Source organism: Ambystoma mexicanum, chromosome 8 (assembly GCF_040938575.1).
Source record: "Ambystoma mexicanum isolate Mex_15411 chromosome 8, UKY_AmexF1_1, whole genome shotgun sequence".
NCBI classification, from domain to species: domain Eukaryota; kingdom Metazoa; phylum Chordata; class Amphibia; order Caudata; family Ambystomatidae; genus Ambystoma; species Ambystoma mexicanum.
Window position 1 is genome coordinate 1021679891 of NC_090929.1, and position 11427 is coordinate 1021691317.

Sequence of the window (11427 nt, forward strand, 5' to 3'; positions counted from 1 at the left end):
AGAGTAGAGGGGGCAAATGCAGGTGAAGGAAGGAAGTTAATGAGAGAAGGCAAGATGCGGTTAAAGAGAAGGAGGTTGGGTTGTGGGCCCTGAACCAGAATGGTGCCAGTGTGATAGGCATTAACGAAGCAACAAGAGGATGCAAAGCCCGTGAAGGAGAATTCCCACTTGGTGCCAGGACTGTGAGGAGGGAAAGAGTGGTGATGAGATTGGGGGTCTGGGGGTCCAGAGATCAGTAGAGGGGACAGAGAAAAGGATATTAGCGAAAACCTCTCTAGAGGAAGCACTGACATAGGTATCTGCAATGGGAAGACCAGGGTTTTGGACTCGGGATATCTTTTTTGTGCTTTTTCCTGCCGGACTTGGAGAGAGATGGGGGAATAGGTGATAGTGTAACAGTTAGAGAATATAGGAGAGATGGAGAGAGCCTTAGAAAGGCAGAGGTTTAAGTCAAGGAATGAGGGAGGCGAGTACTGCCCAGTTCTGGATAACTCACTAGGAGGCCTAGTAGATTGAGTCAGAGAGAATAAGTGAAATCAAGCAGGAATAGAATTACATTGGAGTGGCACAGAGATATAAAAACAAACATAAAAATGATTTTTTTAAGACAGCAAACAGTGCAATGCAGATGATGCACAGGGAAGCATAAACCCCCAAAAAACACATTGGAAGTATAGCCCAGGTTCCATGGTGGTACATGCATTGCAGTGGTGTGGGTCTGACCGGCTGCTGCCTTCTAGGTCTGACATGGCTAAAACTCCTAAGCCAGAGAAGAAAGGGGATATCTCCACAATGTTGCAATCTTCAGACAAGCGCAAACGTACTGAGGTCATTGCAGCCCAGGTTCATGGGGTTGACCCAGTTCCAACCATGCTCACGCACCAAGTCTGACCTGCAGGTTCTGTTAGCCGAAATCTGCAAAAGAAATCCACAAGAGCACAGAGGAACTCTCCCACCAGATCCTGGCATTAGATAAAAGAGTTTCAGAGCACAGGGTGGAGGATACCCTCCGTGAGCAGTCCTATGAAGTGGGGGGAGTGCTCCAATCGACTTGAGGCCCGCTCTGGGGCCCAGGACGACTAGCAGTAAGATGGGGAAAATCGCTCCCACAGAAATAATATCTGGATCCGGGGCATTTCCTCAACGGTACGAGGTGAAAACCTATCCAACTTTGTGGCTGGCCTCTTTCGTTCCATTCTTCAACTGTCTGAAGATCATGAGATTGAACTTGATAGAACTCACTGGACTAGATCACGTGCTGCCCTGACCCAGGACAGGCCTGCTGATGTGCCATCACGGTTCACTTCTTTAAACTCAAGGAACGCATAATGGCTGCAGCTAGACCGTTGCCGTCCATCTCGTTTCACAACATGTTACTCTCCCTGCATCAGGATTTGGCGTCAACGACTTTGGTAAAGCGAAAGGCACTGCACCCGCTGACCGAGTGGCTACGGGCAAGGGAAGTGCCCTATAGGGGGGCTTTCCTACTGCGCTGCATTTCACTCAACAAGGGATGCGCTGGGTGGTCTGAACACTGAAGTGGAGAACTTGGTGAATCTGGAGAGGGTGGGGGGGGATTCAGAGGGTGTGCAGGATTCGAGTCAGGGTGCTGATCCGGTCTCCTCCCAGAAATGGCACGAGGTGGGCGGGGGGAGGATGGTGAAGGGGCCATCCAGAAAGACAAATTATCTGCAGTCTTGAGTGATAGCTTGTTTGCTGGGGTGATGTCTCCTCTGGAACCGAGTCTGATGGGGTGTTCTCCGGGATTGAGTTGTGGTGGTCCGGAGAGGGGTTTTGTATTTGATGGAAGGGACTATGCTGGGAGGGAGTTTCTTGGGGTTATGGTTCTTTTCCGCCCTCCAAGTCGGGTTCCCGACGGAGTTTCCAGATGTCTGGAAATCGCTCATGTTTGAGCATGGTTTGTGGTTGGGGTAACGGGGGTTCGGGCATAAATGTATACTGTGGGACGGACAGTTATTCTACGAAACTAGTGCGTGGACCTTTCGGGCAGTGGGGATGGGGGAGTGCAACTTGATTTGCAGGGGAATGTTGGCTGATGTGGCGATTGATGCTGTGGGGGGAGGACCTAATCTTGATGGGCACATGGAATGTACAGGGTTTGAATTCCCCACTGAAAAGGAAATCTGTGTTTGGCAAACTGAGGGATATGTCTCTTTCCATTATGTTCCTACAGGAAACCCACCTGCTAGTACAGGATGAGAAGCACATGAAGCAGGGCATTCCCGCACCAGTTTTTCACCTGGAGGCGAGAAAAAAGAGGGGGTGGTCATTTTAGTGGGTGAGCAGATCCCAATCTCAAAAATTAAGGTCCTTCAAGACCTGCAGGGGCGCTATGTTTGTGTTAAGGGCTTGTTGTGAGATCGGATGTTCACGTTGGTATCCCTATATGTCCCTAATGTTGGTCAAGATGTATTTTTGGAAAGCTTTCTACTCAAGGTGCTCCCTTTTGCTGAGGGGAAAATCCTGTTACGCATGGATTTTAATCTGATGCATAACCCCCAGGTGGACAAGCATCTCCCTCCCACCAAATTAGACTTGAGACGGCTTTTGGCCTATTCCTCCGTGAATTGTGGTTGGTTGACGCACAGAGGCTGGCTCATGGGGAGGACTGGGACTTCTCTTTTTATTCACATGTTCATGGGGGCTTCTCTAGACTAGATATCATCCTTATTCCTAGTGTGTTGTATCCGTGTGTTTGAGGGGTGGAAATAGGTACACGCACCCTGTCTGACCATGTCCCTGTGTCAGTCTCTCTGGCGGTGCTGGATTGGCCCGAGAGGCCCAGGCGCCCATGGAAGTTATATGACCGGGTGCTTAAAGACCCTGGGGTGACTAGAGAGCTGGGGGAGGTGATCTCCAATTACTTAAGGGAAAATAAAAACTCTGGTCCATCACGGGACATTGTGTGGGACGCTATGAAGGCTGTAGTTAGGCGGGAGCTCCTCAGTAAATCAGCAGCTTACACTAGAGGCGAGTTTAGAAAGAGGTTACATGGGCTGAAAAAGAACACAAGAGGTTGGGGTCTTGTAATGCATTACGCAAACTCAGGTTGGCACAGAAAGAAATGGAGGGGCACCAGGCTGACAGGACAGCGTAGCCAATGTTGAAAACCAAGCAGTATTATTACGCTAATGAGAACCAAGCCAATCACCTTCTGGTGGCCAATCTGCGCAAGCTCCAAAATCGGAACTCTGTCTTAGCCTTACACGATGAGCAAGGGGTAGTGCAGTGCTGGGAGGCTGATAAATTGGGGATTTTTGAGGCCCATTTTAAAATCAATATTCAGGGGTGAGCCCCCCAGACAGAGGCCCAGGCCCAGTATTTGGGAGGTGCGCATCTGCCCACACTATTTTGTGAGGATAGGGAATCTCTGGAAGTGCCGATCTTGCCGGGGGAAGTGGAATGGGCAATCAAGACCTGTGACTCTGGGTCCCAACTGATTTTTGGCTATCAAACCTCTGGAACTTCTGGTTCCCCCCCGGTAGATCTCTTCAATTCCTTTATTTCATCTGGAAGGGTAGCTCCTTCGATGGGGGTCTCTACAACTGTCCTGATTCCCAAGCCGGGTAAGGATCCACTACTTTGTGACTCTTATCACCCTATTACCTTCGCTAACATGGTCTTGAAGCTTTTCTCCAAAATGTTGGCCGGTCAAATGATGGAGGTCCTTCCCGGACTCATCAACAGTGATCAGATGGGTTTCATTGTGGGCCGGAGTGCCCATGATAATGTGCAACGAGTTCTGAGCCTAATGGAAGTGGGGATGAGCTCAGACATAGATTTGGGCATTATTGACCTGGATGCCCGTAAGGCCTTTGCCAAGGTGGACTACGGTCATGTCCGTTAGGTTCTGGTGTGTGCCGGGGTTTATCAGTTAGGTAATGGCAATCTACCAACACCAATTTACATGCCTTAGGGTTAACAGGGCATTTTCGTCCAGACTGTCAATTACCAAGGGCACAAGGCAGGGCTGCCCGCTATCGCTGGTGATTTTTGCCTTGTGTATGTAGCCACTTGCTTGCCGAATTAGAGCTAAAGGGGCAATAGAGGGCATCTGGGTTGGGAAGACGGACTATAAGGTGTGCCTTTACGCAGATGATGTTTTTCTCACCCAGAGTAATTCCCGATCCTCTAGCAGAGGTGCTTCAGGTGTTCGGTGGGTTCTCGGTTCAAGGTAAACCACAACAAATCGCACAGGCTGGATGTTCCTTTGAGGCCCCAGGAGAGGAGCGTGATTGGGGCTCTTGCCCCAATATAATGGACCCGGGAGTCTCTCTCTATTTGGGGGTGCGTATCCCTAGGGGGACCTCGGGCTAATTTCCCATCGCTGTTCCAGGAACTGACTGAAGATTAACTCAAGGGGGGGGGGGGGCGCCAGGAGTTATTCCGATTTGGGCGTTTTGCGGCAGTCAAAATGAATCTGATCCTGCGTCTGCTTTATTTGTGCTCTGCGTTGCGGGTGAGGATCCCCGACTTGCATATCTGCACATTTCAGAGGAAGATCTTCAAGTTTATCTGGGGGAAACAAGCGAGCCAGGATATCTAGAAAGTTGCTGTTGAGAGCAGTGGGCGTGGGTGCCCTGGGGTCCCCGATGTCTTACGATATAACCTGGCTGCGCAGCTTTCTCATATTTTTACCTGGGCTGAGCCCAGCTTGCAACCAATTGGAAACTAAATCGAGCAAGCTCAGTCGGTGGTCAGCCTGACTCAGCTACCTTATATGGAAAGGACATATCTGGGCCAGGAGTGGGGATTCTCTCTGCTAGCAACAACCAAATGTACACTGTATTAAATGGGAAGGGTTCTCCGCAGATGGGGTGTGTCAATGGGAATGGGGCCTCTTACACCTGTTTGGGAAAATCCAGGTTTTCGGCCTGGCTGCAACTGGGTGGGCTTTGGGAATTGGGTAGCGGGTGGCTTGTCGAGCCTACATCAGCTTTACACAGATAAATCGCCCAATAACGTTTGACAAATGTAAATGTGCCTTTACCCTGCCAGAAACTGAACGGTTCCGCTATGTGTAGCTGTGGCATTGGGCTTCTGACCCACTCACAAAGGGGGCTAACAGGCCACTGTCCGCCCTTGAGTAATCAATACAGGGGGTGGGTGGGGTTACTCACGGGGTTGGATCTCAAAGCAATACAAATTATTGGACACAGGGGACCCTGTTGTACACCAACTGTATATGGCAAAATGGGAGGTTGACCTAGGTGGGCCCATCAAGGATGATGAGTGGCTGAGAATATAGGGCAGGATGCTTAAGTCTTCCAGATGTGTCACAGATAGGGAATGTTCCTATACATTTAGTTACAGGTGGTATTGCACTCCGCAAAGGTTGAACCTCATTGTTAGAGATTATTCTGCCGCTTGTTTGGGAGGGTTGTGACGCTTTGGGTTCCCTTCTCCATATGGTGTGGTCTTGTCCAAAAGGTAGGCCTTTTCTGGAATGAGGTGCTCTCTGAAATAAAAGCTATTACAGGACTGTCACTCCTCATGGACCTCATGGGTGGTAATCCTCGGAGATAGGGGTGCTGGACTGTTCCCCCTTACTGGCCAAATGGGCATTTTCTCCTGGCAGGGAAACTGACTATTGCTCAAAACTGGAAGTCTGTTGATGGCCCAGTGGTCCAGATGTGGTGGGTTAAAATTTGGTACATTTTGGTGACCGACAAAATTACTGCGCTGTGTGAAGGACGCTATGCCAAATATGTCTCTATCTGGGGCCCATTCATTGACTTTACAGAGACTTATGCTGCGATCATTAAAGCCCCCTTTGTTGCAGAACATTTCCTCACTGTAAGACCGCCTGATCTTTGGAGTGGTGAATAGATTGCTATTGTGTGCTGGGGGAGCGGTGGAAGCTGGGTCTTTTTACTATTGTACCACACATTTGTTTGCATAGTCCTTTGTCGCCAGAGTAGTCTGAACTGTGTCAGTCATTCATACTCTTTTCTGTGCCCCCAGTATGTTAAATAAAAGGTTTTTTTGGGGGTGGGGGAAATAAATAACATGACTGGGCTAGAATCAACGAAATGGAACGAAGCGTTGATGTAGGTAGGGGTGGTGTTTGGGTGAAGATGCTAAAAGGATTGGCGTGGTGGTCCCCACAGTATAAGCCCACTGTATAGAAAACTGAAGGGACATTTCTGTTACAAAAACAGCCATATGTTTTTCGTCCCACTGTGAGAGTGGGTCCTTTAACTAGTTGCTTGAGGTGTAAATCGATCCAGGTGTGCAGATCGTGATTTTGCAACTATGCTGTACCCTTTCTCTGGCCATAGATTGAAATCTCCCAATATGGTAAGCGGTTAGCAGTCTGACGAAAGATTGGAGCCCGTACCTGCCAGGTTATCTTCAAAAGGTGGGTTGTATAATGGTGGTCTGTAGATCAAGGAGAAGCACGTGTGGTGGAACAGAGTATACGCGATTTGCAGTCTGACACGTCAGAAGATGATAATTTAACATCAGAGTATGTGTATATGTGCAATTCCTTGCTCGTTCTCTTGGATAATTTAATCTTGTAGCCCATGGTGATGGCCTCCTTTACCATGCAATAGTCCTCTTTAAGCAAGGTCTCCTATTATTAGTACATCAGTTTTGTTCACAATAAGTTCAGAGATGTCAGAGGACTGGTTAATAGGATCTGGTACAACTTGTAGGTGACTAATCGTGCTAATTCTCTGCATTTGAATGGGGTCAAGCTACACAAACCCCTATTTTATGCCCCCACCCCTTCCCCAACTACCCTTAGCAATTAAAAAACGACATACCCTAACCCTGCATCCCTACTAAAAATGGCACGGAAAAGCAGCTGCAATGAGCGCTAGCCCCTCAGAGAGGCTGGTACCATTTAGCTATAGAGCTGGCATTGCTAAGAAGGCGCCTAGTTCGGGGACTTTCTTGGCAGCTTACCAGTGTTATCCGTTTTACACAGGTTGTGCGTCCCTTGGGAGTCTGCTCTTCAGAAATCTATCAGGCATTGCATTACTCTTCAAAGAGAACGACAAGTCCTGCTTGGAGTCCGGTTGGTCATCTGTGTTTCTTTTACATTCGGTAATAGGGTGGTATTTTGTGATAGTGATCTATATGGATTCCTGTAGTGAGGAATTCCTGGTTAGTTGTCTGTTCGGTAGTAGAGGGTTTAGGTAAGGTCTGCAGAGTGGTTGCAGAGGAGGATCGTTTGTGTTTCTCTTGTTTTGGAATGGTCCTCCAAATCTTGGATTTATGGTTTAAGGTAGATAAATTGTCTTTTTCCGGGGAGGTGGGAGAGTCTAAAGAGGTATCATGAGATGAAGTAAGTCAGAGTTATTTTATGTGGATTGTTAAGACTACCATTGATATTTTTACGTTGCTGTCCAAACGTGGCAAATTTCTGCAGGTGTCTAAAGGTTTCCAAATGTTAAATGGTTTTATTAACAGATTTGTAAACCAGTGGTATTCAAACTTTTTTTTGCCAAGCCCCCTTGTGTAAAAAAATCCCCCCCTCCCCGGGGGGCAGCCCACAGTTTGAAGACCACTGGTGTAAACCAAAGTTTTTATACTGCAACAAATAACCACTGTAGTTTCATAGTGCCTAAAAGGGTGTACTGCAGAAAGTAGCCTGTGAGGAAAGGGGAAAAAGAAGAAAATAAAAAAGGCAACACAAAAGACAGACAGAGTAGGTTCAATGATTTTATTATTATATGATATTTATTAATATCCAGAGGTTTCTAAGCGCGGCCCTGGGGATCGAACTTGGGTTGCTCCGTGTCGTCTTCCTTCCAAGGCGAGCACGAGGACTATTTTAATACGTATTACAAATTGTAGTGTACACCTGTATGATGGATTTGTGAGAGGCTCAAATGACCTAAACGTGCGTAAGCTTTTGTTGTGTGAGAAGTCAAATTAATGTCTGCGGTTAAACAAACACCAACACAGTAATACTAGGATTGTTAAACAATTATGTGGTGGCCAAGTCCAGGGTAGATTGTGCAATAGGTGTATGTGAACAGAAACATGAGGAAGGGGGGGGAAGAGAGAGAGAGAGAGAGAGAGAGAGAGAGAGAGAGAGATTCTCTTTTCTGGATACAGTGCCAGCCTTGGCACCCTAATTGTACAACTTGATAAAAGGCATCATTGTGTGGATCTTGTAGAGGCTACCCACATGGCATAGTAAGCTGAGAACGAGTGGAATTGACCGTCCACTACGTGCCTATAAAAAGTAATCGCTACCGCAAAGGAGGGTCGAGCATCTTTTGATAGAGGTACTGCTTGGAAGGCCATTCAATTCTCTTCAGTAATATGTCGAACGCAGTAAGAGTTAGCATGGCAACACTTTCGCTACCCCCAACAAAACAATAATGCAATGGTGTCACATAACTAAAATGGTAAATTGGGTACTTAAGCATATATCATGCAAAGCTATCTGTTCACCAACAGCTGAACGCTCCACACAATTATGCAAACATTAAAGAGGGGCGTGCGTTTATGAGCACTTAATCCGCAACACTGCAAGAAAACAATTACCATATTTGCATAAATGCCACACAAACATAAATCAAGGAACGCAAATATGGATTTGAGCGCCATGTGCTCTTATGTTATTATATTTAAAATCTGCCAGTTCATTTTAAGGAGATGAAAAGTCAAAGAAGATTATTTGTGATATATTGAAGAAAATGCAACATGGAATTCTGACCCAGTGTTCCTGAGCAATGCGGGTATGATACAAGAAAAAGTGAATATAATATTCTGAAATAAAATTCTCATCAATGGCACGCATCGTTTCCTCCACATAACGATGTACATCTTTAAAAAGATTCAAAATCATTAACGTCTACAACAAAATTCATATTTTAAAACAAGTGCCAGCACTTTCATCGACACTGCTCAGTTTGACAAGCGCCTTTTCCACCGAGTAGGTAAAACACACTATGGCGTCTGTTTAAAAAGTTAGATGTTCTTCTTTTGAAAAAAAAGCGCAGATAGCAGTGTGGGATGGGTGCATAGCAAGCACGGCCATAAACAATTTCCCCCTGCCCAGCACCGCCTAAAAAAGATATACCTATATTCCATCAAGGCTGATAAACGTCCAGCAATGCACACTTTTCTCTCCATCTGCTCCGTCTTACGACAGTCTTTCTTTATAAATACTACGAAATACGGATGGGACCTCTGGCTAATGGTCACCAATTTTGGGAGTTACTTCGGAATACGTGCGTCTTAAAGAATATGAAACAGTACCTGAGTGAACTGGTACCACCCATTACTGTACCGCAATCACAACCCCCACTGCCTGACTCCCAGCAGAGCCCAAGTCCACAATTAAAGCTAAGAGGTATAGTCACACAGGGTCGAATTACCTGGGGCACAAACCCTGCAGCTATCAGACCCTGCCGCTGGACGGATATACACGCTGAAAAGTAATAACTATGCTGTCAGCCTGAAACATCAGCCAAAGATGGCAGTAACAAGACAGATCCGAAAGCTGCTGCTGCAGCACTGCCTGCGTACAGTGCCACGTTGAGCAGCAGTCATGGGCATAGAAAGAGGACTGATAGGCACGTCTCCAATTGTAAAGCGAGAGGATAGAGTAAAGGTACGTATTGGGACGTTGGATATGCCAGGGACTGGGAGAGAGGCTCAGTGAACATACTGTATGAATGCCATGAAAAGTAAGCCAAGTATGCTAAATCGTTTAGGGAACCAAATTATATGTCAAGACTCGGAGGCTCAGATTATGCTCTAACTTCTCTTTACTTACTCGAGCAGCAATATATAACCAACAACATGAAAAACAAATAATTCAACAAACTACAAATCCCAACAAAACTCATCACATTTGTAATCCGTTTTTCATAGGTTGTTAAATCACATGACCAAATCACCCAATACCTTTCTCCTGTCCTATATAACAACAACTGTCCCCATAGTCCTTCCGCTTTCTTTGCTGCTGGAGCAGCTGAGATAAGTACTTAATGTCATGTAATGTGAATGTCATGTATGTTTGATTGATGTTTATGTTTATATGGGCGCGCGCGTTGACACTGCATAGGACACGCAGCGCGTTAGTATAGATCGGTGGAGCATATCCGCATTAAGGGGACGCGACGGGACTTCGGTTCCGGCGTCATTTTGCCTCGTTAGGAGGCACTATAACACGGTAGTTCGCAACGACACGACGGGACTCTGGGTTCCGGCACCATTGTGAACTTAGAGTTTGAAGGCAGCAGCTTCAGTGTGATTGAGGAGAGCATCAAATTGCCTGATTAGAAAGTTCCATTGAACAACAGCATTCTACAGCTGCATTTTGGGGCATGGGAAGCAAGTAGCTCTGCTGAACAAGCCGCAGGCGCCATCTGGTGGTGGAAGGCGGTACCGCAGGCTGAAAAGAGCTCTGATGCCATAAAAATAGGGCCTAGCCCAGGTAAAGTGGAATAGACCCCCCATTGTTCTGAATGCTGGGGAGGAGGTATTAAGGATATTGTGTAATATCTTATTGATGGGCTCAGTCCCAGGTAAAACTGCTAAGAGATACCGAGACTCGCTAAGCTACACTGTGCTATATATTTTTTGACGGGGGAAGCCCAGGCAAACTGCATATATAGTTACAAGGCACTACTAAAAATTAGTGAGTACTCAGAAGTCCTCACGTAAACGGCCTGCGTATGAGTGAGGCAGTCCAAAGAATGGAGAGTGCCGAGAGGCCCCGTGGCGAGAGGGGCATTTTGCGAGGCCTGGCTGCCTTGTCGCAAGGCAAGGCACACAGGAGAAAAGGGGGAAGTAAACATAAAACCCGCAGGGACCATAGCGCCCAGACCCCCCGGGTTCACCCCGCAGATCCAGCTGGGGGAAAAGGAAGGCGAGGCCTCGTAAGAGGCGAGTCACAAGCTCAAGCGAGTCGGATGACGAGTACTGCAGGAGCAGTACAAGATCTGAGGAATTCACTTCATCAGAACCTCAGACCTCCCAGAAGAGGATGAATGTCAGCCTTAAAGTAAAATAGGCAGGAGAGAAGAGGAGGACTCTCTCAAAGACGAGTTTGATCCTGAAGACCTTGTGCATCCAAGGTCCAATGAGTGGGACCCTCTGGAGAAAATTGCGGAGTACATCAGGAGACTGTTGAGGGTGCCGCTGAGCAAGCAGGCAAGATCCAAACTAAAAGCAGAGTGCCTGAGACCGAGGGTTCCGGGTGGGGTAGCTGAGACCCCTGAGATCGATGACAGGATCCTCACGTTCCTGGGCAGACATGGCAGGGACGTGAAGAGGGGCATTGACAGGTCCTGGAGGTCCTGCCAGGATAAATTGCTGGACATGTTGGGGCCGATTACAGGAATCTGGCAGCTGGCGGAAGAGGCAAAAGCTAAGAAGGAGCCCATGGACCCGGACATTGTAGCTGGTTGGGCTCAGGGCACCCTCTGTCTGTTG

At 47.3% G+C, this 11427-nt stretch overlaps 1 protein-coding gene across 2 annotated transcripts in view; it reads right to left on the reverse strand.

The window, feature by feature from the left end:
• Positions 1-9594, reverse strand: part of AP3M1 (adaptor related protein complex 3 subunit mu 1) — a 213408-nt gene extending 203814 nt beyond the window's left edge. The window contains exon 1 of one of the 2 annotated variants that reach the window (XM_069610961.1): positions 9363-9594. The gene's annotated coding sequence lies outside the window, so the exon portion shown is untranslated. The remainder of the gene's footprint in view (positions 1-9362) is intronic. The other variant, XM_069610962.1, reaches the window with a different exon arrangement.
• Between the last annotated feature and the right edge of the window lie 1833 nt (positions 9595-11427).